At 46.4% G+C, this 22,755-nt stretch overlaps 47 non-coding genes across 47 annotated transcripts; all 47 read left to right on the top strand.

The window, feature by feature from the left end:
- The first annotated feature begins 12 nt into the window (after positions 1-12).
- LOC148860257 (5S ribosomal RNA) lies at positions 13-131 on the top strand. Its single transcript, XR_016095885.1, has one exon. It is a non-coding gene; the product is annotated as a 5S ribosomal RNA (ribosomal RNA).
- A 359-nt stretch (positions 132-490) lies between these two features.
- Positions 491-609, top strand: LOC148860256 (5S ribosomal RNA). Its single transcript, XR_016095583.1, has one exon. It is a non-coding gene; the product is annotated as a 5S ribosomal RNA (ribosomal RNA).
- A 359-nt stretch (positions 610-968) lies between these two features.
- Positions 969-1,087, top strand: LOC148860255 (5S ribosomal RNA). The gene has a single exon (XR_016096726.1). It is a non-coding gene; the product is annotated as a 5S ribosomal RNA (ribosomal RNA).
- Positions 1,088-1,446: 359 nt separating this feature from the next.
- Positions 1,447-1,565, top strand: LOC148860254 (5S ribosomal RNA). Its single transcript, XR_016096725.1, has one exon. It is a non-coding gene; the product is annotated as a 5S ribosomal RNA (ribosomal RNA).
- Positions 1,566-1,924: 359 nt separating this feature from the next.
- Positions 1,925-2,043, top strand: LOC148860253 (5S ribosomal RNA). The gene has a single exon (XR_016095884.1). It is a non-coding gene; the product is annotated as a 5S ribosomal RNA (ribosomal RNA).
- A 359-nt stretch (positions 2,044-2,402) lies between these two features.
- LOC148860252 (5S ribosomal RNA) lies at positions 2,403-2,521 on the top strand. The gene has a single exon (XR_016095582.1). It is a non-coding gene; the product is annotated as a 5S ribosomal RNA (ribosomal RNA).
- A 359-nt stretch (positions 2,522-2,880) lies between these two features.
- Positions 2,881-2,999, top strand: LOC148860251 (5S ribosomal RNA). The gene has a single exon (XR_016096724.1). It is a non-coding gene; the product is annotated as a 5S ribosomal RNA (ribosomal RNA).
- Positions 3,000-3,358: 359 nt separating this feature from the next.
- On the top strand, positions 3,359-3,477 carry LOC148860250 (5S ribosomal RNA). The gene has a single exon (XR_016095581.1). It is a non-coding gene; the product is annotated as a 5S ribosomal RNA (ribosomal RNA).
- Positions 3,478-3,836: 359 nt separating this feature from the next.
- LOC148860249 (5S ribosomal RNA) lies at positions 3,837-3,955 on the top strand. Its single transcript, XR_016095580.1, has one exon. It is a non-coding gene; the product is annotated as a 5S ribosomal RNA (ribosomal RNA).
- A 359-nt stretch (positions 3,956-4,314) lies between these two features.
- Positions 4,315-4,433, top strand: LOC148860248 (5S ribosomal RNA). The gene has a single exon (XR_016095579.1). It is a non-coding gene; the product is annotated as a 5S ribosomal RNA (ribosomal RNA).
- A 359-nt stretch (positions 4,434-4,792) lies between these two features.
- Positions 4,793-4,911, top strand: LOC148860247 (5S ribosomal RNA). The gene has a single exon (XR_016095578.1). It is a non-coding gene; the product is annotated as a 5S ribosomal RNA (ribosomal RNA).
- Positions 4,912-5,270: 359 nt separating this feature from the next.
- LOC148860246 (5S ribosomal RNA) lies at positions 5,271-5,389 on the top strand. Its single transcript, XR_016095577.1, has one exon. It is a non-coding gene; the product is annotated as a 5S ribosomal RNA (ribosomal RNA).
- A 359-nt stretch (positions 5,390-5,748) lies between these two features.
- LOC148860245 (5S ribosomal RNA) lies at positions 5,749-5,867 on the top strand. The gene has a single exon (XR_016095576.1). It is a non-coding gene; the product is annotated as a 5S ribosomal RNA (ribosomal RNA).
- Positions 5,868-6,226: 359 nt separating this feature from the next.
- On the top strand, positions 6,227-6,345 carry LOC148860244 (5S ribosomal RNA). Its single transcript, XR_016097501.1, has one exon. It is a non-coding gene; the product is annotated as a 5S ribosomal RNA (ribosomal RNA).
- Positions 6,346-6,686: 341 nt separating this feature from the next.
- On the top strand, positions 6,687-6,805 carry LOC148860243 (5S ribosomal RNA). Its single transcript, XR_016097735.1, has one exon. It is a non-coding gene; the product is annotated as a 5S ribosomal RNA (ribosomal RNA).
- Positions 6,806-7,164: 359 nt separating this feature from the next.
- Positions 7,165-7,283, top strand: LOC148860242 (5S ribosomal RNA). Its single transcript, XR_016097356.1, has one exon. It is a non-coding gene; the product is annotated as a 5S ribosomal RNA (ribosomal RNA).
- A 359-nt stretch (positions 7,284-7,642) lies between these two features.
- Positions 7,643-7,761, top strand: LOC148860241 (5S ribosomal RNA). Its single transcript, XR_016095575.1, has one exon. It is a non-coding gene; the product is annotated as a 5S ribosomal RNA (ribosomal RNA).
- Positions 7,762-8,120: 359 nt separating this feature from the next.
- Positions 8,121-8,239, top strand: LOC148860240 (5S ribosomal RNA). The gene has a single exon (XR_016096721.1). It is a non-coding gene; the product is annotated as a 5S ribosomal RNA (ribosomal RNA).
- Positions 8,240-8,598: 359 nt separating this feature from the next.
- Positions 8,599-8,717, top strand: LOC148860239 (5S ribosomal RNA). Its single transcript, XR_016095883.1, has one exon. It is a non-coding gene; the product is annotated as a 5S ribosomal RNA (ribosomal RNA).
- Positions 8,718-9,076: 359 nt separating this feature from the next.
- On the top strand, positions 9,077-9,195 carry LOC148860238 (5S ribosomal RNA). Its single transcript, XR_016095573.1, has one exon. It is a non-coding gene; the product is annotated as a 5S ribosomal RNA (ribosomal RNA).
- Positions 9,196-9,554: 359 nt separating this feature from the next.
- LOC148860237 (5S ribosomal RNA) lies at positions 9,555-9,673 on the top strand. The gene has a single exon (XR_016097500.1). It is a non-coding gene; the product is annotated as a 5S ribosomal RNA (ribosomal RNA).
- A 359-nt stretch (positions 9,674-10,032) lies between these two features.
- Positions 10,033-10,151, top strand: LOC148860236 (5S ribosomal RNA). Its single transcript, XR_016096633.1, has one exon. It is a non-coding gene; the product is annotated as a 5S ribosomal RNA (ribosomal RNA).
- Positions 10,152-10,510: 359 nt separating this feature from the next.
- On the top strand, positions 10,511-10,629 carry LOC148860235 (5S ribosomal RNA). Its single transcript, XR_016095882.1, has one exon. It is a non-coding gene; the product is annotated as a 5S ribosomal RNA (ribosomal RNA).
- A 359-nt stretch (positions 10,630-10,988) lies between these two features.
- On the top strand, positions 10,989-11,107 carry LOC148860234 (5S ribosomal RNA). Its single transcript, XR_016096632.1, has one exon. It is a non-coding gene; the product is annotated as a 5S ribosomal RNA (ribosomal RNA).
- A 359-nt stretch (positions 11,108-11,466) lies between these two features.
- LOC148860233 (5S ribosomal RNA) lies at positions 11,467-11,585 on the top strand. The gene has a single exon (XR_016095572.1). It is a non-coding gene; the product is annotated as a 5S ribosomal RNA (ribosomal RNA).
- A 359-nt stretch (positions 11,586-11,944) lies between these two features.
- On the top strand, positions 11,945-12,063 carry LOC148860232 (5S ribosomal RNA). The gene has a single exon (XR_016095571.1). It is a non-coding gene; the product is annotated as a 5S ribosomal RNA (ribosomal RNA).
- Positions 12,064-12,422: 359 nt separating this feature from the next.
- LOC148860231 (5S ribosomal RNA) lies at positions 12,423-12,541 on the top strand. The gene has a single exon (XR_016096049.1). It is a non-coding gene; the product is annotated as a 5S ribosomal RNA (ribosomal RNA).
- Positions 12,542-12,900: 359 nt separating this feature from the next.
- LOC148860230 (5S ribosomal RNA) lies at positions 12,901-13,019 on the top strand. Its single transcript, XR_016096720.1, has one exon. It is a non-coding gene; the product is annotated as a 5S ribosomal RNA (ribosomal RNA).
- A 341-nt stretch (positions 13,020-13,360) lies between these two features.
- On the top strand, positions 13,361-13,479 carry LOC148860229 (5S ribosomal RNA). Its single transcript, XR_016096685.1, has one exon. It is a non-coding gene; the product is annotated as a 5S ribosomal RNA (ribosomal RNA).
- Positions 13,480-13,838: 359 nt separating this feature from the next.
- On the top strand, positions 13,839-13,957 carry LOC148860228 (5S ribosomal RNA). Its single transcript, XR_016095836.1, has one exon. It is a non-coding gene; the product is annotated as a 5S ribosomal RNA (ribosomal RNA).
- A 359-nt stretch (positions 13,958-14,316) lies between these two features.
- LOC148860227 (5S ribosomal RNA) lies at positions 14,317-14,435 on the top strand. The gene has a single exon (XR_016097355.1). It is a non-coding gene; the product is annotated as a 5S ribosomal RNA (ribosomal RNA).
- A 359-nt stretch (positions 14,436-14,794) lies between these two features.
- Positions 14,795-14,913, top strand: LOC148860226 (5S ribosomal RNA). Its single transcript, XR_016095661.1, has one exon. It is a non-coding gene; the product is annotated as a 5S ribosomal RNA (ribosomal RNA).
- Positions 14,914-15,272: 359 nt separating this feature from the next.
- On the top strand, positions 15,273-15,391 carry LOC148860225 (5S ribosomal RNA). The gene has a single exon (XR_016097346.1). It is a non-coding gene; the product is annotated as a 5S ribosomal RNA (ribosomal RNA).
- A 359-nt stretch (positions 15,392-15,750) lies between these two features.
- Positions 15,751-15,869, top strand: LOC148860224 (5S ribosomal RNA). Its single transcript, XR_016095570.1, has one exon. It is a non-coding gene; the product is annotated as a 5S ribosomal RNA (ribosomal RNA).
- Positions 15,870-16,228: 359 nt separating this feature from the next.
- LOC148860223 (5S ribosomal RNA) lies at positions 16,229-16,347 on the top strand. Its single transcript, XR_016095569.1, has one exon. It is a non-coding gene; the product is annotated as a 5S ribosomal RNA (ribosomal RNA).
- Positions 16,348-16,706: 359 nt separating this feature from the next.
- LOC148860222 (5S ribosomal RNA) lies at positions 16,707-16,825 on the top strand. The gene has a single exon (XR_016095718.1). It is a non-coding gene; the product is annotated as a 5S ribosomal RNA (ribosomal RNA).
- A 359-nt stretch (positions 16,826-17,184) lies between these two features.
- On the top strand, positions 17,185-17,303 carry LOC148860221 (5S ribosomal RNA). Its single transcript, XR_016095881.1, has one exon. It is a non-coding gene; the product is annotated as a 5S ribosomal RNA (ribosomal RNA).
- Positions 17,304-17,662: 359 nt separating this feature from the next.
- Positions 17,663-17,781, top strand: LOC148860220 (5S ribosomal RNA). The gene has a single exon (XR_016095568.1). It is a non-coding gene; the product is annotated as a 5S ribosomal RNA (ribosomal RNA).
- Positions 17,782-18,140: 359 nt separating this feature from the next.
- Positions 18,141-18,259, top strand: LOC148860219 (5S ribosomal RNA). The gene has a single exon (XR_016095567.1). It is a non-coding gene; the product is annotated as a 5S ribosomal RNA (ribosomal RNA).
- Positions 18,260-18,618: 359 nt separating this feature from the next.
- Positions 18,619-18,737, top strand: LOC148860218 (5S ribosomal RNA). The gene has a single exon (XR_016095566.1). It is a non-coding gene; the product is annotated as a 5S ribosomal RNA (ribosomal RNA).
- Positions 18,738-19,096: 359 nt separating this feature from the next.
- Positions 19,097-19,215, top strand: LOC148860217 (5S ribosomal RNA). Its single transcript, XR_016095565.1, has one exon. It is a non-coding gene; the product is annotated as a 5S ribosomal RNA (ribosomal RNA).
- A 359-nt stretch (positions 19,216-19,574) lies between these two features.
- Positions 19,575-19,693, top strand: LOC148860216 (5S ribosomal RNA). Its single transcript, XR_016097498.1, has one exon. It is a non-coding gene; the product is annotated as a 5S ribosomal RNA (ribosomal RNA).
- Positions 19,694-20,033: 340 nt separating this feature from the next.
- LOC148860215 (5S ribosomal RNA) lies at positions 20,034-20,152 on the top strand. The gene has a single exon (XR_016095564.1). It is a non-coding gene; the product is annotated as a 5S ribosomal RNA (ribosomal RNA).
- A 665-nt stretch (positions 20,153-20,817) lies between these two features.
- Positions 20,818-20,936, top strand: LOC148860214 (5S ribosomal RNA). The gene has a single exon (XR_016096684.1). It is a non-coding gene; the product is annotated as a 5S ribosomal RNA (ribosomal RNA).
- A 359-nt stretch (positions 20,937-21,295) lies between these two features.
- On the top strand, positions 21,296-21,414 carry LOC148860213 (5S ribosomal RNA). Its single transcript, XR_016095562.1, has one exon. It is a non-coding gene; the product is annotated as a 5S ribosomal RNA (ribosomal RNA).
- Positions 21,415-21,773: 359 nt separating this feature from the next.
- Positions 21,774-21,892, top strand: LOC148860212 (5S ribosomal RNA). Its single transcript, XR_016096719.1, has one exon. It is a non-coding gene; the product is annotated as a 5S ribosomal RNA (ribosomal RNA).
- A 337-nt stretch (positions 21,893-22,229) lies between these two features.
- On the top strand, positions 22,230-22,348 carry LOC148860211 (5S ribosomal RNA). Its single transcript, XR_016095561.1, has one exon. It is a non-coding gene; the product is annotated as a 5S ribosomal RNA (ribosomal RNA).
- Positions 22,349-22,755: the final 407 nt, after the last annotated feature.

The following is a 22,755-nucleotide window of genomic DNA, read 5'->3' as shown; positions in this document are numbered from 1 at the left end:
CAAGAAGCAAACGGGTGCGATCATACCAGCACTAATGCACCGGATCCCATCAGAACTCCGAAGTTAAGCGTGCTTGGGCGAGAGTAGTATTAGGATGGGTGACCTCCTGGGAAGTCCTCGTGTTGCACCCCAATTTTATTAATATTTTATTTTTGATATACTATTTGCAAATTCCATATGTTGTTTCGGCGAGACAACTGGAAACAACGTGCGAGATACTCGGACCATTTGCGGCACGACCGTCATTACTGAATGGGAACGGTGCAAAACTGGGCTTTTGGCATTCGTCGTGCATTGTGGGCCCCGTGATATTACTACATTTATCCGAGGATGCGGCAGATCTAGAAAGGAATAACTCCGCTCACCTGGGAGCTTGTGCACGGTTACCAAGGGAGGAAAGTTGCATACACCGTTTTTTCAAGTCTGAAAGAATTAATGGAGGGGAGCAAGATAGTGAGTGCATAAAGATTAAAGCGAACAAGAAGAAAACGGGTGCGATCATACCAGCACTAATGCACCGGATCCCATCAGAACTCCGAAGTTAAGCGTGCTTGGGCGAGAGTAGTACTAGGATGGGTGACCTCCTGGGAAGTCCTCGTGTTGCACCCCAATTTTATTAATATTTTATTTTTGATATACTATTTGCAAATTCCATATGTCGTTTCGGCGAGACAACTGGAAACAACGTGCGGGATACTCGGACCATTTGCGGCACGACCGTCATTACTGAATGGGAACGGTGCAAAACCGGGCTTTTGGCATTCGTCGTGCATTGTGGGCCCCGTGATATTACTACATTTATCCGGGGATGCGGCAGATCTAGAAAGGAATAACTCCGCTCACCTGGGAGCTTGTGCACGGTTACCAAGGGAGGAAAGTTGCATACACCGTTTTTTCAAGTCTGAAAGAATTAATGGAGGGGAGCAAGATAGTGAGTGCATAAAGATTAAAGCGAACAAGAAGAAAACGGGTGCGATCATACCAGCACTAATGCACCGTATCCCATCAGAACTCCGAAGTTAAGCGTGCTTGGGCGAGAGTAGTACTAGGATGGGTGACCTCCTGGGAAGTCCTCGTGTTGCACCCCAATTTTATTAATATTTTATTTTTGATATACTATTTGCAAATTCCATATGTCGTTTCGGCGAGACAACTGGAAACAACGTGCCGGATACTCGGACCATTTGCGGCACGACCGTCATTACTGAATGGGAACGGTGCAAAACCGGGCTTTTGGCATTCGTCGTGCATTGTGGGCCCCGTGATATTACTACATTTATCCGAGGATGCGGCAGATCTAGAAAGGAATAACTCCGCTCACCTGGGAGCTTGTGCACGGTTACCAAGGGAGGAAAGTTGCATACACCGTTTTTTCAAGTCTGAAAGAATTAATGGAGGGGAGCAAGATAGTGAGTGCATAAAGATTAAAGCGAACAAGAAGAAAACGGGTGCGATCATACCAGCACTAATGCACCGTATCCCATCAGAACTCCGAAGTTAAGCGTGCTTGGGCGAGAGTAGTACTAGGATGGGTGACCTCCTGGGAAGTCCTCGTGTTGCACCCCAATTTTATTAATATTTTATTTTTGATATACTATTTGCAAATTCCATATGTTGTTTCGGCGAGACAACTGGAAACAACGTGCGAGATACTCGGACCATTTGCGGCACGACCGTCATTACTGAATGGGAACGGTGCAAAACTGGGCTTTTGGCATTCGTCGTGCATTGTGGGCCCCGTGATATTACTACATTTATCCGAGGATGCGGCAGATCTAGAAAGGAATAACTCCGCTCACCTGGGAGCTTGTGCACGGTTACCAAGGGAGGAAAGTTGCATACACCGTTTTTTCAAGTCTGAAAGAATTAATGGAGGGGAGCAAGATAGTGAGTGCATAAAGATTAAAGCGAACAAGAAGCAAACGGGTGCGATCATACCAGCACTAATGCACCGGATCCCATCAGAACTCCGAAGTTAAGCGTGCTTGGGCGAGAGTAGTATTAGGATGGGTGACCTCCTGGGAAGTCCTCGTGTTGCACCCCAATTTTATTAATATTTTATTTTTGATATACTATTTGCAAATTCCATATGTTGTTTCGGCGAGACAACTGGAAACAACGTGCGAGATACTCGGACCATTTGCGGCACGACCGTCATTACTGAATGGGAACGGTGCAAAACTGGGCTTTTGGCATTCGTCGTGCATTGTGGGCCCCGTGATATTACTACATTTATCCGAGGATGCGGCAGATCTAGAAAGGAATAACTCCGCTCACCTGGGAGCTTGTGCACGGTTACCAAGGGAGGAAAGTTGCATACACCGTTTTTTCAAGTCTGAAAGAATTAATGGAGGGGAGCAAGATAGTGAGTGCATAAAGATTAAAGCGAACAAGAAGAAAACGGGTGCGATCATACCAGCACTAATGCACCGGATCCCATCAGAACTCCGAAGTTAAGCGTGCTTGGGCGAGAGTAGTACTAGGATGGGTGACCTCCTGGGAAGTCCTCGTGTTGCACCCCAATTTTATTAATATTTTATTTTTGATATACTATTTGCAAATTCCATATGTCGTTTCGGCGAGACAACTGGAAACAACGTGCCGGATACTCGGACCATTTGCGGCACGACCGTCATTACTGAATGGGAACGGTGCAAAAGCGGGCTTTTGGCATTCGTCGTGCATTGTGGGCCCCGTGATATTACTACATTTATCCGGGGATGCGGCAGATCTAGAAAGGAATAACTCCGCTCACCTGGGAGCTTGTGCACGGTTACCAAGGGAGGAAAGTTGCATACACCGTTTTTTCAAGTCTGAAAGAATTAATGGAGGGGAGCAAGATAGTGAGTGCATAAAGATTAAAGCGAACAAGAAGAAAACGGGTGCGATCATACCAGCACTAATGCACCGTATCCCATCAGAACTCCGAAGTTAAGCGTGCTTGGGCGAGAGTAGTACTAGGATGGGTGACCTCCTGGGAAGTCCTCGTGTTGCACCCCAATTTTATTAATATTTTATTTTTGATATACTATTTGCAAATTCCATATGTCGTTTCGGCGAGACAACAGGAAACAACGTGCCGGATACTCGGACCATTTGCGGCACGACCGTCATTACTGAATGGGAACGGTGCAAAACCGGGCTTTTGGCATTCGTCGTGCATTGTGGGCCCCGTGATATTACTACATTTATCCGAGGATGCGGCAGATCTAGAAAGGAATAACTCCGCTCACCTGGGAGCTTGTGCACGGTTACCAAGGGAGGAAAGTTGCATACACCGTTTTTTCAAGTCTGAAAGAATTAATGGAGGGGAGCAAGATAGTGAGTGCATAAAGATTAAAGCGAACAAGAAGCAAACGGGTGCGATCATACCAGCACTAATGCACCGGATCCCATCAGAACTCCGAAGTTAAGCGTGCTTGGGCGAGAGTAGTACTAGGATGGGTGACCTCCTGGGAAGTCCTCGTGTTGCACCCCAATTTTATTAATATTTTATTTTTGATATACTATTTGCAAATTCCATATGTTGTTTCGGCGAGACAACTGGAAACAACGTGCGAGATACTCGGACCATTTGCGGCACGACCGTCATTACTGAATGGGAACGGTGCAAAACTGGGCTTTTGGCATTCGTCGTGCATTGTGGGCCCCGTGATATTACTACATTTATCCGAGGATGCGGCAGATCTAGAAAGGAATAACTCCGCTCACCTGGGAGCTTGTGCACGGTTACCAAGGGTGGAAAGTTGCATACACCGTTTTTTCAAGTCTGAAAGAATTAATGGAGGGGAGCAAGATAGTGAGTGCATAAAGTTTAAAGCGAACAAGAAGAAAACGGGTGCGATCATACCAGCACTAATGCACCGGATCCCATCAGAACTCCGAAGTTAAGCGTGCTTGGGCGAGAGTAGTACTAGGATGGGTGACCTCCTGGGAAGTCCTCGTGTTGCACCCCAATTTTATTAATATTTTATTTTTGATATACTATTTGCAAATTCCATATGTCGTTTCGGCGAGACAACTGGAAACAACGTGCCGGATACTCGGACCATTTGCGGCACGACCGTCATTACTGAATGGGAACGGTGCAAAACCGGGCTTTTGGCATTCGTCGTGCATTGTGGGCCCCGTGATATTACTACATTTATCCGAGGATGCGGCAGATCTAGAAAGGAATAACTCCGCTCACCTGGGAGCTTGTGCACGGTTACCAAGGGAGGAAAGTTGCATACACCGTTTTTTCAAGTCTGAAAGAATTAATGGAGGGGAGCAAGATAGTGAGTGCATAAAGATTAAAGCGAACAAGAAGCAAACGGGTGCGATCATACCAGCACTAATGCACCGGATCCCATCAGAACTCCGAAGTTAAGCGTGCTTGGGCGAGAGTAGTACTAGGATGGGTGACCTCCTGGGAAGTCCTCGTGTTGCACCCCAATTTTATTAATATTTTATTTTTGATATACTATTTGCAAATTCCATATGTTGTTTCGGCGAGACAACTGGAAACAACGTGCGAGATACTCGGACCATTTGCGGCACGACCGTCATTACTGAATGGGAACGGTGCAAAACTGGGCTTTTGGCATTCGTCGTGCATTGTGGGCCCCGTGATATTACTACATTTATCCGAGGATGCGGCAGATCTAGAAAGGAATAACTCCGCTCACCTGGGAGCTTGTGCACGGTTACCAAGGGTGGAAAGTTGCATACACCGTTTTTTCAAGTCTGAAAGAATTAATGGAGGGGAGCAAGATAGTGAGTGCATAAAGATTAAAGCGAACAAGAAGAAAACGGGTGCGATCATACCAGCACTAATGCACCGGATCCCATCAGAACTCCGAAGTTAAGCGTGCTTGGGCGAGAGTAGTACTAGGATGGGTGACCTCCTGGGAAGTCCTCGTGTTGCACCCCAATTTTATTAATATTTTATTTTTGATATACTATTTGCAAATTCCATATGTCGTTTCGGCGAGACAACTGGAAACAACGTGCCGGATACTCGGACCATTTGCGGCACGACCGTCATTACTGAATGGGAACGGTGCAAAACCGGGCTTTTGGCATTCGTCGTGCATTGTGGGCCCCGTGATATTACTACATTTATCCGGGGATGCGGCAGATCTAGAAAGGAATAACTCCGCTCACCTGGGAGCTTGTGCACGGTTACCAAGGGAGGAAAGTTGCATACACCGTTTTTTCAAGTCTGAAAGAATTAATGGAGGGGAGCAAGATAGTGAGTGCATAAAGATTAAAGCGAACAAGAAGAAAACGGGTGCGATCATACCAGCACTAATGCACCGGATCCCATCAGAACTCCGAAGTTAAGCGTGCTTGGGCGAGAGTAGTACTAGGATGGGTGACCTCCTGGGAAGTCCTCGTGTTGCACCCCAATTTTATTAATATTTTATTTTTGATATACTATTTGCAAATTCCATATGTCGTTTCGGCGAGACAACTGGAAACAACGTGCGGGATACTCGGACCATTTGCGGCACGACTGTCATTACTGAATGGGAACGGTGCAAAACCGGGCTTTTGGCATTCGTCGTGCATTGTGGGCCCCGTGATATTACTACATTTATCCGAGGATGCGGCAGATCTAGAAAGGAATAACTCCGCTCACCTGGGAGCTTGTGCACGGTTACCAAGGGAGGAAAGTTGCATACACCGTTTTTTCAAGTCTGAAAGAATTAATGGAGGGGAGCAAGATAGTGAGTGCATAAAGATTAAAGCGAACAAGAAGCAAACGGGTGCGATCATACCAGCACTAATGCACCGGATCCCATCAGAACTCCGAAGTTAAGCGTGCTTGGGCGAGAGTAGTACTAGGATGGGTGACCTCCTGGGAAGTCCTCGTGTTGCACCCCAATTTTATTAATATTTTATTTTTGATATACTATTTGCAAATTCCATATGTCGTTTCGGCGAGACAACTGGAAACAACGTGCCGGATACTCGGACCATTTGCGGAACGACCGTCATTACTGAATGGGAACGGTGCAAAAGCGGGCTTTTGGCATTCGTCGTGCATTGTGGGCCCCGTGATATTACTACATTTATTCGGGGATGCGGCAGATCTAGAAAGGAATAACTCCGCTCACCTGGGAGCTTGTGCACGGTTACCAAGGGAGGAAAGTTGCATACACCGTTTTTTCAAGTCTGAAAGAATTAATGGAGGGGAGCAAGATAGTGAGTGCATAAAGATTAAAGCGAACAAGAAGAAAACGGGTGCGATCATACCAGCACTAATGCACCGTATCCCATCAGTACTCCGAAGTTAAGCGTGCTTGGGCGAGAGTAGTACTAGGATGGGTGACCTCCTGGGAAGTCCTCGTGTTGCACCCCAATTTTATTAATATTTTATTTTTGATATACTATTTGCAAATTCCATATGTCGTTTCGGCGAGACAACTGGAAACAACGTGCGAGGCACGACCGTCATTACTGAATGGGAACGGTGCAAAACTGGGCTTTTGGCATTCGTCGTGCATTGTGGGCCCCGTGATATTACTACATTTATCCGGGGATGCGGCAGATCTAGAAAGGAATAACTCCGCTCACCTGGGAGCTTGTGCACGGTTACCAAGGGAGGAAAGTTGCATACACCGTTTTTTCAAGTCTGAAAGAATTAATGGAAGGGAGCAAGATAGTGAGTGCATAAAGATTAAAGCGAACAAGAAGAAAACGGGTGCGATCATACCAGCACTAATGCACCGGATCCCATCAGAACTCCGAAGTTAAGCGTGCTTGGGCGAGAGTAGTACTAGGATGGGTGACATCCTGGGAAGTCCTCTTGTTGCACCCCAATTTTATTAATATTTTATTTTTGATATACTATTTGCAAATTCCATATGTCGTTTCGGCGACACAACTGGAAACAACGTGCCGGATACTCGGACCATTTGCGGAACGACCGTCATTACTGAATGGGAACGGTGCAAAACCGGGCTTTTGGCATTCGTCGTGCATTGTGGGCCCCGCGATATTACTACATTTATCCGGGGATGCGGCAGATCTAGAAAAGAATAACTCCGCTCACCTGGGAGCTTGTGCACGGTTACCAAGGGAGGAAAGTTGCATACACCGTTTTTTCAAGTCTGAAAGAATTAATGGAGGGGAGCAAGATAGTGAGTGCATAAAGATTAAAGCGAACAAGAAGAAAACGGGTGCGATCATACCAGCACTAATGCACCGTATCACATCAGAACTCCGAAGTTAAGCGTGCTTGGGCGAGAGTAGTACTAGGATGGGTGACCTCCTGGGAAGTCCTCGTGTTGCACCCCAATTTTATTAATATTTTATTTTTGATATACTATTTGCAAATTCCATATGTTGTTTCGGCGAGACAACTGGAAACAACGTGCGAGATACTCGGACCATTTGCGGCACGACCGTCATTACTGAATGGGAACGGTGCAAAACTGGGCTTTTGGCATTCGTCGTGCATTGTGGGCCCCGTGATATTACTACATTTATCCGAGGATGCGGCAGATCTAGAAAGGAATAACTCCGCTCACCTGGGAGCTTGTGCACGGTTACCAAGGGAGGAAAGTTGCATACACCGTTTTTTCAAGTCTGAAAGAAGTAATGGAGGGGAGCAAGATAGTGAGTGCATAAAGATTAAAGCGAACAAGAAGCAAACGGGTGCGATCATACCAGCACTAATGCACCGGATCCCATCAGAACTCCGAAGTTAAGCGTGCTTGGGCGAGAGTAGTACTAGGATGGGTGACCTCCTGGGAAGTCCTCGTGTTGCACCCCAATTTTATTAATATTTTATTTTTGATATACTATTTGCAAATTCCATATGTTGTTTCGGCGAGACAACTGGAAACAACGTGCGAGATACTCGGACCATTTGCGGCACGACCGTCATTACTGAATGGGAACGGTGCAAAACTGGGCTTTTGGCATTCGTCGTGCATTGTGGGCCCCGTGATATTACTACATTTATCCGAGGATGCGGCAGATCTAGAAAGGAATAACTCCGCTCACCTGGGAGCTTGTGCACGGTTACCAAGGGAGGAAAGTTGCATACACCGTTTTTTCAAGTCTGAAAGAATTAATGGAGGGGAGCAAGATAGTGAGTGCATAAAGATTAAAGCGAACAAGAAGAAAACGGGTGCGATCATACCAGCACTAATGCACCGTATCCCATCAGAACTCCGAAGTTAAGCGTGCTTGGGCGAGAGTAGTACTAGGATGGGTGACCTCCTGGGAAGTCCTCGTGTTGCACCCCAATTTTATTAATATTTTATTTTTGATATACTATTTGCAAATTCCATATGTTGTTTCGGCGAGACAACTGGAAACAACGTGCGAGATACTCGGACCATTTGCGGCACGACCGTCATTACTGAATGGGAACGGTGCAAAACTGGGCTTTTGGCATTCGTCGTGCATTGTGGGCCCCGTGATATTACTACATTTATCCGAGGATGCGGCAGATCTAGAAAGGAATAACTCCGCTCACCTGGGAGCTTGTGCACGGTTACCAAGGGAGGAAAGTTGCATACACCGTTTTTTCAAGTCTGAAAGAATTAATGGAGGGGAGCAAGATAGTGAGTGCATAAAGATTAAAGCGAACAAGAAGCAAACGGGTGCGATCATACCAGCACTAATGCACCGGATCCCATCAGAACTCCGAAGTTAAGCGTGCTTGGGCGAGAGTAGTATTAGGATGGGTGACCTCCTGGGAAGTCCTCGTGTTGCACCCCAATTTTATTAATATTTTATTTTTGATATACTATTTGCAAATTCCATATGTTGTTTCGGCGAGACAACTGGAAACAACGTGCGAGATACTCGGACCATTTGCGGCACGACCGTCATTACTGAATGGGAACGGTGCAAAACTGGGCTTTTGGCATTCGTCGTGCATTGTGGGCCCCGTGATATTACTACATTTATCCGAGGATGCGGCAGATCTAGAAAGGAATAACTCCGCTCACCTGGGAGCTTGTGCACGGTTACCAAGGGAGGAAAGTTGCATACACCGTTTTTTCAAGTCTGAAAGAATTAATGGAGGGGAGCAAGATAGTGAGTGCATAAAGATTAAAGCGAACAAGAAGAAAACGGGTGCGATCATACCAGCACTAATGCACCGGATCCCATCAGAACTCCGAAGTTAAGCGTGCTTGGGCGAGAGTAGTACTAGGATGGGTGACCTCCTGGGAAGTCCTCGTGTTGCACCCCAATTTTATTAATATTTTATTTTTGATATACTATTTGCAAATTCCATATGTCGTTTCGGCGAGACAACTGGAAACAACGTGCCGGATACTCGGACCATTTGCGGCACGACCGTCATTACTGAATGGGAACGGTGCAAAAGCGGGCTTTTGGCATTCGTCGTGCATTGTGGGCCCCGCGATATTACTACATTTATCCGGGGATGCGGCAGATCTAGAAAGGAATAACTCCGCTCACCTGGGAGCTTGTGCACGGTTACCAAGGGAGGAAAGTTGCATACACCGTTTTTTCAAGTCTGAAAGAATTAATGGAGGGGAGCAAGATAGTGAGTGCATAAAGATTAAAGCGAACAAGAAGAAAACGGGTGCGATCATACCAGCACTAATGCACCGTATCCCATCAGTACTCCGAAGTTAAGCGTGCTTGGGCGAGAGTAGTACTAGGATGGGTGACCTCCTGGGAAGTCCTCGTGTTGCACCCCAATTTTATTAATATTTTATTTTTGATATACTATTTGCAAATTCCATATGTCGTTTCGGCGAGACAACTGGAAACAACGTGCCGGATACTCGGACCATTTGCGGAACGACTGTCATTACTGAATGGGAACGGTGCAAAACTGGGCTTTTGGCATTCGTCGTGCATTGTGGGCCCCGTGATATTACTACATTTATCCGAGGATGCGGCAGATCTAGAAAGGAATAACTCCGCTCACCTGGGAGCTTGTGCACGGTTACCAAGGGAGGAAAGTTGCATACACCGTTTTTTCAAGTCTGAAAGAATTAATGGAGGGGAGCAAGATAGTGAGTGCATAAAGATTAAAGCGAACAAGAAGCAAACGGGTGCGATCATACCAGCACTAATGCACCGGATCCCATCAGAACTCCGAAGTTAAGCGTGCTTGGGCGAGAGTAGTACTAGGATGTGTGACCTCCTGGGAAGTCCTCGTGTTGCACCCCAATTTTATTAATATTTTATTTTTGATATACTATTTGCAAATTCCATATGTTGTTTCGGCGAGACAACTGGAAACAACGTGCGAGATACTCGGACCATTTGCGGCACGACCGTCATTACTGAATGGGAACGGTGCAAAACTGGGCTTTTGGCATTCGTCGTGCATTGTGGGCCCCGTGATATTACTACATTTATCCGAGGATGCGGCAGATCTAGAAAGGAATAACTCCGCTCACCTGGGAGCTTGTGCACGGTTACCAAGGGAGGAAAGTTGCATACACCGTTTTTTCAAGTCTGAAAGAATTAATGGAGGGGAGCAAGATAGTGAGTGCATAAAGTTTAAAGCGAACAAGAAGAAAACGGGTGCGATCATACCAGCACTAATGCACCGGATCCCATCAGAACTCCGAAGTTAAGCGTGCTTGGGCGAGAGTAGTATTAGGATGGGTGACCTCCTGGGAAGTCCTCGTGTTGCACCCCAATTTTATTAATATTTTATTTTTGATATACTATTTGCAAATTCCATATGTCGTTTCGGCGAGACAACAGGAAACAACGTGCCGGATACTCGGACCATTTGCGGAACGACTGTCATTACTGAATGGGAACGGTGCAAAACCGGGCTTTTGGCATTCGTCGTGCATTGTGGGCCCCGTGATATTACTACATTTATCCGAGGATGCGGCAGATCTAGAAAGGAATAACTCCGCTCACCTGGGAGCTTGTGCACGGTTACCAAGGGAGGAAAGTTGCATACACCGTTTTTTCAAGTCTGAAAGAATTAATGGAGGGGAGCAAGATAGTGAGTGCATAAAGATTAAAGCGAACAAGAAGAAAACGGGTGCGATCATACCAGCACTAATGCACCGGATCCCATCAGAACTCCGAAGTTAAGCGTGCTTGGGCGAGAGTAGTACTAGGATGTGTGACCTCCTGGGAAGTCCTCGTGTTGCACCCCAATTTTATTAATATTTTATTTTTGATATACTATTTGCAAATTCCATATGTTGTTTCGGCGAGACAACTGGAAACAACGTGCGAGATACTCGGACCATTTGCGGCACGACCGTCATTACTGAATGGGAACGGTGCAAAACTGGGCTTTTGGCATTCGTCGTGCATTGTGGGCCCCGTGATATTACTACATTTATCCGAGGATGCGGCAGATCTAGAAAGGAATAACTCCGCTCACCTGGGAGCTTGTGCACGGTTACCAAGGGTGGAAAGTTGCATACACCGTTTTTTCAAGTCTGAAAGAATTAATGGAGGGGAGCAAGATAGTGAGTGCATAAAGATTAAAGCGAACAAGAAGAAAACGGGTGCGATCATACCAGCACTAATGCACCGGATCCCATCAGAACTCCGAAGTTAAGCGTGCTTGGGCGAGAGTAGTACTAGGATGGGTGACCTCCTGGGAAGTCCTCGTGTTGCACCCCAATTTTATTAATATTTTATTTTTGATATACTATTTGCAAATTCCATATGTCGTTTCGGCGAGACAACTGGAAACAACGTGCCGGATACTCGGACCATTTGCGGCACGACCGTCATTACTGAATGGGAACGGTGCAAAACCGGGCTTTTGGCATTCGTCGTGCATTGTGGGCCCCGTGATATTACTACATTTATCCGGGGATGCGGCAGATCTAGAAAGGAATAACTCCGCTCACCTGGGAGCTTGTGCACGGTTACCAAGGGAGGAAAGTTGCATACACCGTTTTTTCAAGTCTGAAAGAATTAATGGAGGGGAGCAAGATAGTGAGTGCATAAAGATTAAAGCGAACAAGAAGCAAACGGGTGCGATCATACCAGCACTAATGCACCGGATCCCATCAGAACTCCGAAGTTAAGCGTGCTTGGGCGAGAGTAGTACTAGGATGGGTGACCTCCTGGGAAGTCCTCGTGTTGCACCCCAATTTTATTAATATTTTATTTTTGATATACTATTTGCAAATTCCATATGTCGTTTCGGCGAGACAACTGGAAACAACGTGCCGGATACTCGGACCATTTGCGGCACGACCGTCATTACTGAATGGGAACGGTGCAAAACCGGGCTTTTGGCATTCGTCGTGCATTGTGGGCCCCGCGATATTACTACATTTATCCGGGGATGCGGCAGATCTAGAAAGGAATAACTCCGCTCACCTGGGAGCTTGTGCACGGTTACCAAGGGAGGAAAGTTGCATACACCGTTTTTTCAAGTCTGAAAGAATTAATGGAGGGGAGCAAGATAGTTAGTGCATAAAGATTAAAGCGAACAAGAAGCAAACGGGTGCGATCATACCAGCACTAATGCACCGGATCCCATCAGAACTCCGAAGTTAAGCGTGCTTGGGCGAGAGTAGTACTAGGATGGGTGACCTCCTGGGAAGTCCTCGTGTTGCACGCCAATTTTATTAATATTTTATTTTTGATATACTATTTGCAAATTCCATATGTTGTTTCGGCGAGACAACTGGAAACAACGTGCGAGATACTCGGACCATTTGCGGCACGACCGTCATTACTGAATGGGAACGGTGCAAAACTGGGCTTTTGGCATTCGTCGTGCATTGTGGGCCCCGTGATATTACTACATTTATCCGAGGATGCGGCAGATCTAGAAAGGAATAACTCCGCTCACCTGGGAGCTTGTGCACGGTTACCAAGGGAGGAAAGTTGCATACACCGTTTTTTCAAGTCTGAAAGAATTAATGGAGGGGAGCAAGATAGTGAGTGCATAAAGATTAAAGCGAACAAGAAGAAAACGGGTGCGATCATACCAGCACTAATGCACCGTATCCCATCAGAACTCCGAAGTTAAGCGTGCTTGGGCGAGAGTAGTACTAGGATGGGTGACCTCCTGGGAAGTCCTCGTGTTGCACCCCAATTTTATTAATATTTTATTTTTGATATACTATTTGCAAATTCCATATGTCGTTTCGGCGAGACAACTGGAAACAACGTGCGAGGCACGACCATCATTACTGAATGGGAACGGTGCAAAACTGGGCTTTTGGCATTCGTCGTGCATTGTGGGCCCCGTGATATTACTACATTTATCCGGGGATGCGGCAGATCTAGAAAGGAATAACTCCGCTCACCTGGGAGCTTGTGCACGGTTACCAAGGGAGGAAAGTTGCATACACCGTTTTTTCAAGTCTGAAAGAATTAATGGAAGGGAGCAAGATAGTGAGTGCATAAAGATTAAAGCGAACAAGAAGAAAACGGGTGCGATCATACCAGCACTAATGCACCGGATCCCATCAGAACTCCGAAGTTAAGCGTGCTTGGGCGAGAGTAGTACTAGGATGGGTGACATCCTGGGAAGTCCTCGTGTTGCACCCCAATTTTATTAATATTTTATTTTTGATATACTATTTGCAAATTCCATATGTCGTTTCGGCGAGACAACTGGAAACAACGTGCCGGATACTCGGACCATTTGCGACACGACCTTCATTACTGAATGGGAACGGTGCAAAACCGGTCTTTTGGCATTCGTAGTGCATTGTGGGCCCCGCGATATTACTACATTTATCCGGGGCAGCGACAGATCTAGAAAGGAATAACTCCGCTCACCTGGGAGCTTGTGCACGGTTACCAAGGGAGGAAAGTTGCATACACCGTTTTTTCAAGTCTGAAAGAATTAATGGAGGGGAGCAAGATAGTGAGTGCATAAAGATTAAAGCGAACAAGAAGCAAACGGGTGCGATCATACCAGCACTAATGCACCGGATCCCATCAGAACTCCGAAGTTAAGCGTGCTTGGGCGAGAGTAGTACTAGGATGGTTGACCTCCTGGGAAGTCCTCGTGTTGCACCCCAATTTTATTAATATTTTATTTTTGATATACTATTTGCAAATTCCATATGTCGTTTCGGCGACACAACTGGAAACAACGTGCCGGATACTCGGACCATTTGCGGAACGACCGTCATTACTGAATGGGAACGGTGCAAAACCGGGCTTTTGGCATTCGTCGTGCATTGTGGGCCCCGCGATATTACTACATTTATCCGGGGATGCGGCAGATCTAGAAAAGAATAACTCCGCTCACCTGGGAGCTTGTGCACGGTTACCAAGGGAGGAAAGTTGCATACACCGTTTTTTCAAGTCTGAAAGAATTAATGGAGGGGAGCAAGATAGTGAGTGCATAAAGATTAAAGCGAACAAGAAGAAAACGGGTGCGATCATACCAGCACTAATGCACCGTATCACATCAGAACTCCGAAGTTAAGCGTGCTTGGGCGAGAGTAGTACTAGGATGGGTGACCTCCTGGGAAGTCCTCGTGTTGCACCCCAATTTTATTAATATTTTATTTTTGATATACTATTTGCAAATTCCATATGTTGTTTCGGCGAGACAACTGGAAACAACGTGCGAGATACTCGGACCATTTGCGGCACGACCGTCATTACTGAATGGGAACGGTGCAAAACTGGGCTTTTGGCATTCGTCGTGCATTGTGGGCCCCTTGATATTACTACATTTATCCGAGGATGCGGCAGATCTAGAAAGGAATAACTCCGCTCACCTGGGAGCTTGTGCACGGTTACCAAGGGAGGAAAGTTGCATACACCGTTTTTTCAAGTCTGAAAGAAGTAATGGAGGGGAGCAAGATAGTGAGTGCATAAAGATTAAAGCGAACAAGAAGCAAACGGGTGCGATCATACCAGCACTAATGCACCGGATCCCATCAGAACTCCGAAGTTAAGCGTGCTTGGGCGAGAGTAGTACTAGGATGGGTGACCTCTTGGGAAGTCCGCGTGTTGCACCCCAATTTTATTAATATTTTATTTTTGATATACTATTTGCAAATTCCATATGTTGTTTCGGCGAGACAACTGGAAACAACGTGCCGGATACTCGGACCATTTGCGGCACGACCGTCATTACTGAATGGGAACGGTGCAAAAGTGGGCTTTTGGCATTCGTCGTGCATTGTGGGCCCCGTGATATTACTACATTTATCCGAGGATGCGGCAGATCTAGAAAGGAATAACTCCGCTCACCTGGGAGCTTGTGCACGGTTACCAAGGGAGGAAAGTTGCATACACCGTTTTTTCAAGTCTGAAAGAATTAATGGAGGGGAGCAAGATAGTGAGTGCATAAAGATTAAAGCGAACAAGAAGAAAACGGGTGCGATCATACCAGCACTAATGCACCGTATCCCATCAGAACTCCGAAGTTAAGCGTGCTTGGGCGAGAGTAGTATTAGGATGGGTGACCTCCTGGGAAGTCCTCGTGTTGCACCCCAATTTTATTAATATTTTATTTTTGATATACTATTTGCAAATTCCATATGTCGTTTCGGCGAGACAACTGGAAACAACGTGCCGGATACTCGGACCATTTGCGGAACGACCGTCATTACTGAATGGGAACGGTGCAAAACTGGGCTTTTGGCATTCGTCGTGCATTGTGGGCCCCGTGATATTACTACATTTATCCGAGGATGCGGCAGATCTAGAAAGGAATAACTCCGCTCACCTGGGAGCTTGTGCACGGTTACCAAGGGAGGAAAGTTGCATACACCGTTTTTTCAAGTCTGAAAGAATTAATGGAGGGGAGCAAGATAGTGAGTGCATAAAGATTAAAGCGAACAAGAAGCAAACGGGTGCGATCATACCAGCACTAATGCACCGGATCCCATCAGAACTCCGAAGTTAAGCGTGCTTGGGCGAGAGTAGTACTAGGATGGGTGACCTCCTGGGAAGTCCTCGTGTTGCACCCCAATTTTATTAATATTTTATTTTTGATATACTATTTGCAAATTCCATATGTCGTTTCGGCGAGACAACTGGAAACAACGTGCCGGATACTTGTACCATTTGCGGCACGACCGTCATTACTGAATGGGAACGGTGCAAAACCGGGCTTTTGGCATTCGTCGTGCATTGTGGGCCCCGTGATATTACTACATTTATCCGGGGATGCGGCAGATCTAGAAAGGAATAACTCCGCTCACCTGGGAGCTTGTGCACGGTTACCAAGGGAGGAAAGTTGCATACACCGTTTTTTCAAGTCTGAAAGAATTAATGGAGGGGAGCAAGATAGTGAGTGCATAAAGATTAAAGCGAACAAGAAGCAAACGGGTGCGATCATACCAGCACTAATGCACCGGATCCCATCAGAACTCCGAAGTTAAGCGTGCTTGGGCGAGAGTAGTACTAGGATGGGTGACCTCCTGGGAAGTCCTCGTGTTGCACCCCAATTTTATTAATATTTTATTTTTGATATACTATTTGCAAATTCCATATGTCGTTTCGGCGAGACAACTGGAAACAACGTGCCGGATACTCGGACCATTTGCGGCACGACCGTCATTACTGAATGGGAACGGTGCAAAACCGGGCTTTTGGCATTCGTCGTGCATTGTGGGCCCCGCGATATTACTACATTTATCCGGGGATGCGGCAGATCTAGAAAGGAATAACTCCGCTCACCTGGGAGCTTGTGCACGGTTACCAAGGGAGGAAAGTTGCATACACCGTTTTTTCAAGTCTGAAAGAATTAATGGAGGGGAGCAAGATAGTGAGTGCATAAAGATTAAAGCGAACAAGAAGCAAACGGGTGCGATTATACCAGCACTAATGCACCGGATCCCATCAGAACTCCGAAGTTAAGCGTGCTTGGGCGAGAGTAGTACTAGGATGGGTGACCTCCTGGGAAGTCCTCGTGTTGCACCCCAATTTTATTAATATTTTATTTTTGATATACTATTTGCAAATTCCATATGTCGTTTCGGCGAGACAACTGGAAACAACGTGCCGGATACTCGGACCATTTGCGGAACGACCGTCATTACTGAATGGGAACGGTGCAAAACCGGGCTTTTGGCATTCGTCGTGCATTGTGGGCCCCGTGATATTACTACATTTATCCGAGGATGCGGCAGATCTAGAAAGGAATAACTCCGCTCACCTGGGAGCTTGTGCACGGTTACCAAGGGAGGAAAGTTGCATACACCGTTTTTTCAAGTCTGAAAGAATTAATGGAGGGGAGCAAGATAGTGAGTGCATAAAGATTAAAGCGAACAAGAAGAAAACGGGTGCGATCATACCAGCACTAATGCACCGGATCCCATCAGAACTCCGAAGTTAAGCGTGCTTGGGCGAGAGTAGTATTAGGATGGGTGACCTCCTGGGAAGTCCTCGTGTTGCACCCCAATTTTATTAATATTTTATTTTTGATATACTATTTGCAAATTCCATATGTCGTTTCGGCGAGACAACTGGAAACAACGTGCCGGATACTCGGACCATTTGCGGAACGACCGTCATTACTGAATGGGAACGGTGCAAAACCGGGCTTTTGGCATTCGTCGTGCATTGTGGGCCCCGCGATATTACTACATTTATCCGGGGATGCGGCAGATCTAGAAAGGAATAACTCCGCTCACCTGGGAGCTTGTGCACGGTTACCAAGGGAGGAAAGTTGCATACACCGTTTTTTCAAGTCTGAAAGAATTAATGGAGGGGAGCAAGATAGTGAGTGCATAAAGATTAAAGCGAACAAGAAGCAAACGGGTGCGATCATACCAGCACTAATGCACCGGATCCCATCAGAACTCCGAAGTTAAGCGTGCTTGGGCGAGAGTAGTACTAGGATGGGTGACCTCCTGGGAAGTCCTCGTGTTGCACCCCAATTTTATTAATATTTTATTTTTGATATACTATTTGCAAATTCCATATGTCGTTTCGGCGAGACAACTGGAAACAACGTGCCGGATACTCGGACCATTTGCGGCACGACCGTCATTACTGAATGGGAACGGTGCAAAACCGGGCTTTTGGCATTCGTCGTGCATTGTGGGCCCCGCGATATTACTACATTTATCCGGGGATGCGGCAGATCTAGAAAGGAATAACTCCGCTCACCTGGGAGCTTGTGCACGGTTACCAAGGGAGGAAAGTTGCATACACCGTTTTTTCAAGTCTGAAAGAATTAATGGAGGGGAGCAAGATAGTGAGTGCATAAAGATTAAAGCGAACAAGAAGCAAACGGGTGCGATCATACCAGCACTAATGCACCGGATCCCATCAGAACTCCGAAGTTAAGCGTGCTTGGGCGAGAGTAGTACTAGGATGGGTGACCTCCTGGGAAGTCCTCGTGTTGCACCCCAATTTTATTAATATTTTATTTTTGATATACTATTTGCAAATTCCATATGTCGTTTCGGCGAGACAACTGGAAACAACGTGCCGGATACTCGGACCATTTGCGGCACGACCGTCATTACTGAATGGGAACGGTGCAAAACTGGGCTTTTGGCATTCGTCGTGCATTGTGGGCCCCGTGATATTACTACATTTATCCGAGGATGCGGCAGATCTAGAAAGGAATAACTCCGCTCACCTGGGAGCTTGTGCACGGTTACCAAGGGAGGAAAGTTGCATACACCGTTTTTTCAAGTCTGAAAGAATTAATGGAGGGGAGCAAGATAGTGAGTGCATAAAGATTAAAGCGAACAAGAAGCAAACGGGTGCGATCATACCAGCACTAATGCACCGGATCCCATCAGAACTCCGAAGTTAAGCGTGCTTGGGCGAGAGTAGTACTAGGATGGGTGACCTCCTGGGAAGTCCTCGTGTTGCACCCCAATTTTATTAATATTTTATTTTTGATATACTATTTGCAAATTCCATATGTTGTTTCGGCGAGACAACTGGAAACAACGTGCGAGATACTCGGACCATTTGCGGCACGACCGTCATTACTGAATGGGAACGGTGCAAAACTGGGCTTTTGGCATTCGTCGTGCATTGTGGGCCCCGTGATATTACTACATTTATCCGAGGATGCGGCAGATATAGAAAGGAATAACTCCGCTCACCTGGGAGCTTGTGCACGGTTACCAAGGGAGGAAAGTTGCATACACCGTTTTTTCAAGTCTGAAAGATGTAATGGAGGGGAGCAAGATAGTGAGTGCATAAAGATTAAAGCGAACAAGAAGCAAACGGGTGCGATCATACCAGCACTAATGCACCGGATCCCATCAGAACTCCGAAGTTAAGCGTGCTTGGGCGAGAGTAGTACTAGGATGGGTGACCTCCTGGGAAGTCCTCGTGTTGCACCCCAATTTTATTAATATTTTATTTTTGATATACTATTTGCAAATTCCATATGTCGTTTCGGCGAGACAACTGGAAACAACGTGCCGGATACTCGGACCATTTGCGGCACGACCGTCATTACTGAATGGGAACGGTGCAAAACCGGGCTTTTGGCATTCGTCGTGCATTGTGGGCCCCGTGATATTACTACATTTATCCGGGGATGCGGCAGATCTAGAAAGTAATAACTCCGCTCACCTGGGAGCTTGTGCACGGTTACCAAGGGAGGAAAGTTGCATACACCGTTTTTTCAAGTCTGAAAGAATTAATGGAGGGGAGCAAGATAGTGAGTGCATAAAGATTAAAGCGAACAAGAAGAAAACGGGTGCGATCATACCAGCACTAATGCACCGTATCCCATCAGTACTCCGAAGTTAAGCGTGCTTGGGCGAGAGTAGTACTAGGATGGGTGACCTCCTGGGAAGTCCTCGTGTTGCACCCCAATTTTATTAATATTTTATTTTTGATATACTATTTGCAAATTCCATATGTCGTTTCGGCGAGACAACTGGAAACAACGTGCGAGGCACGACCGTCATTACTGAATGGGAACGGTGCAAAACTGGGCTTTTGGCATTCGTCGTGCATTGTGGGCCCCGTGATATTACTACATTTATCCGGGGATGCGGCAGATCTAGAAAGGAATAACTCCGCTCACCTGGGAGTTTGTGCACGGTTACCAAGGGAGGAAAGTTGCATACACGTTTTTTCAAGTCTGAAAGAATTAATGGAGGGGAGCAAGATAGTGAGTGCATAAAGATTAAAGCGAACAAGAAGAAAACGGGTGCGATCATACCAGCACTAATGCACCGGATCCCATCAGAACTCCGAAGTTAAGCGTGCTTGGGCGAGAGTAGTACTAGGATGGGTGACCTCCTGGGAAGTCCTCGTGTTGCACCCCAATTTTATTAATATTTTATTTTTGATATACTATTTGCAAATTCCATATGTCGTTTCGGCGAGACAACTGGAAACAACGTGCCGGATACTCGGACCATTTGCGACACGACCTTCATTACTGAATGGGAACGGTGCAAAACCGGTCTTTTGGCATTCGTAGTGCATTGTGGGCCCCGCGATATTACTACATTTATCCGGGGCTGCGGCAGATCTAGAAAGGAATAACTCCGCTCACCTGGGAGCTTGTGCACGGTTACCAAGGGAGGAAAGTTGCATACACCGTTTTTTCAAGTCTGAAAGAATTAATGGAGGGGAGCAAGATAGTGAGTGCATAAAGATTAAAGCGAACAAGAAGCATTTGCAAATTCCATATGTCGTTTCGGCGAGACAACTGGAAACAACGTGCGAGGCACGACCGTCATTACTGAATGGGAACGGTGCAAAACTGGGCTTTTGGCATTCGTCGTGCATTGTGGGCCCCGTGATATTACTACATTTATCCGGGGATGCGGCAGATCTAGAAAGGAATAACTCCGCTCACCTGGGAGCTTGTGCACGGTTACCAAGGGAGGAAAGTTGCATACACCGTTTTTTCAAGTCTGAAAGAATTAATGGAGGGGAGCAAGATAGTGAGTGCATAAAGATTAAAGCGAACAAGAAGAAAACGGGTGCGATCATACCAGCACTAATGCACCGGATCCCATCAGAACTCCGAAGTTAAGCGTGCTTGGGCGAGAGTAGTACTAGGATGGGTGACATCCTGGGAAGTCCTCGTGTTGCACCCCAATTTTATTAATATTTTATTTTTGATATACTATTTGCAAATTCCATATGTCGTTTCGGCGAGACAACTGGAAACAACGTGCCGGATACTCGGACCATTTGCGGCACGACCGTCATTACTGAATGGGAACGGTGCAAAACCGGTCTTTTGGCATTCGTCGTGCATTGTGGGCCCCGCGATATTACTACATTTATCCGGGGCTGCGGCAGATCTAGAAAGGAATAACTCCGCTCACCTGGGAGCTTGTGCACGGTTACCAAGGGAGGAAAGTTGCATACACCGTTTTTTCAAGTCTGAAAGAATTAATGGAGGGGAGCAAGATAGTGAGTGCATAAAGATTAAAGCGAACAAGAAGCAAACGGGTGCGATCATACCAGCACTAATGCACCGGATCCCATCAGAACTCCGAAGTTAAGCGTGCTTGGGCGAGAGTAGTACTAGGATGGGTGACCTCCTGGGAAGTCCTCGTGTTGCACCCCAATTTTATTAATATTTTATTTTTGATATACTATTTGCAAATTCCATATGTCGTTTCGGCGAGACAACTGGAAACAACGTGCCGGATACTCGGACCATTTGCGGAACGACCGTCATTACTGAATGGGAACGGTGCAAAACCGTGCTTTTGGCATTCGTCGTGCATTGTGGGCCCCGTGATATTACTACATTTATCCGAGGATGCGGCAGATCTAGAAAGGAATAACTCCGCTCACCTGGGAGCTTGTGCACGGTTACCAAGGGAGGAAAGTTGCATACACCGTTTTTTCAAGTCTGAAAGAATTAATGGAGGGGAGCAAGATAGTGAGTGCATAAAGATTAAAGCGAACAAGAAGAAAACGGGTGCGATCATACCAGCACTAATGCACCGTATCCCATCAGAACTCCGAAGTTAAGCGTGCTTGGGCGAGAGTAGTACTAGGATGGGTGACCTCCTGGGAAGTCCTCGTGTTGCACCCCAATTTTATTAATATTTTATTTTTGATATACTATTTGCAAATTCCATATGTTGTTTCGGCGAGACAACTGGAAACAACGTGCGAGGCACGACCGTCATTACTGAATGGGAACGGTGCAAAACTGGGCTTTTGGCATTCGTCGTGCATTGTGGGCCCCGTGATATTACTACATTTATCCGAGGATGCGGCAGATCTAGAAAGGAATAACTCCGCTCACCTGGGAGTTTGTGCACGGTTACCAAGGGAGGAAAGTTGCATACACTTTTCAAGTCTGAAAGAATTAATGGAGGGGAGCAAGATAGTGAGTGCATAAAGATTAAAGCGAACAAGAAGAAAACGGGTGCGATCATACCAGCACTAATGCACCGGATCCCATCAGAACTCCGAAGTTAAGCGTGCTTGGGCGAGAGTAGTACTAGGATGGGTGACCTCCTGGGAAGTCCTCGTGTTGCACCCCAATTTTATTAATATTTTATTTTTGATATACTATTTGCAAATTCCATATGTCGTTTCGGCGAGACAACTGGAAACAACGTGCCGGATACTCGGACCATTTGCGGCACGACCGTCATTACTGAATGGGAACGGTGCAAAACCGGTCTTTTGGCATTCGTAGTGCATTGTGGGCCCCGTGATATTACTACATTTATCCGGGGCTGCGGCAGATCTAGATAGGAATAACTCCGCTCACCTGGGAGCTTGTGCACGGTTACCAAGGGAGGAAAGTTGCATACACCGTTTTTTCAAGTCTGAAAGAATTAATGGAGGGGAGCAAGATAGTGAGTGCATAAAGATTAAAGCGAACAAGAAGCATTTGCAAATTCCATATGTCGTTTCGGCGAGACAACTGGAAACAACGTGCGA

This window comes from Nelumbo lutea, chromosome 4 (assembly GCF_056320005.1).
Source record: "Nelumbo lutea isolate HS-2025 chromosome 4, American lotus-T2T, whole genome shotgun sequence".
Lineage (NCBI taxonomy): Eukaryota > Viridiplantae > Streptophyta > Magnoliopsida > Proteales > Nelumbonaceae > Nelumbo > Nelumbo lutea.
This window is presented reverse-complemented; position numbering and strand designations above follow the sequence as displayed.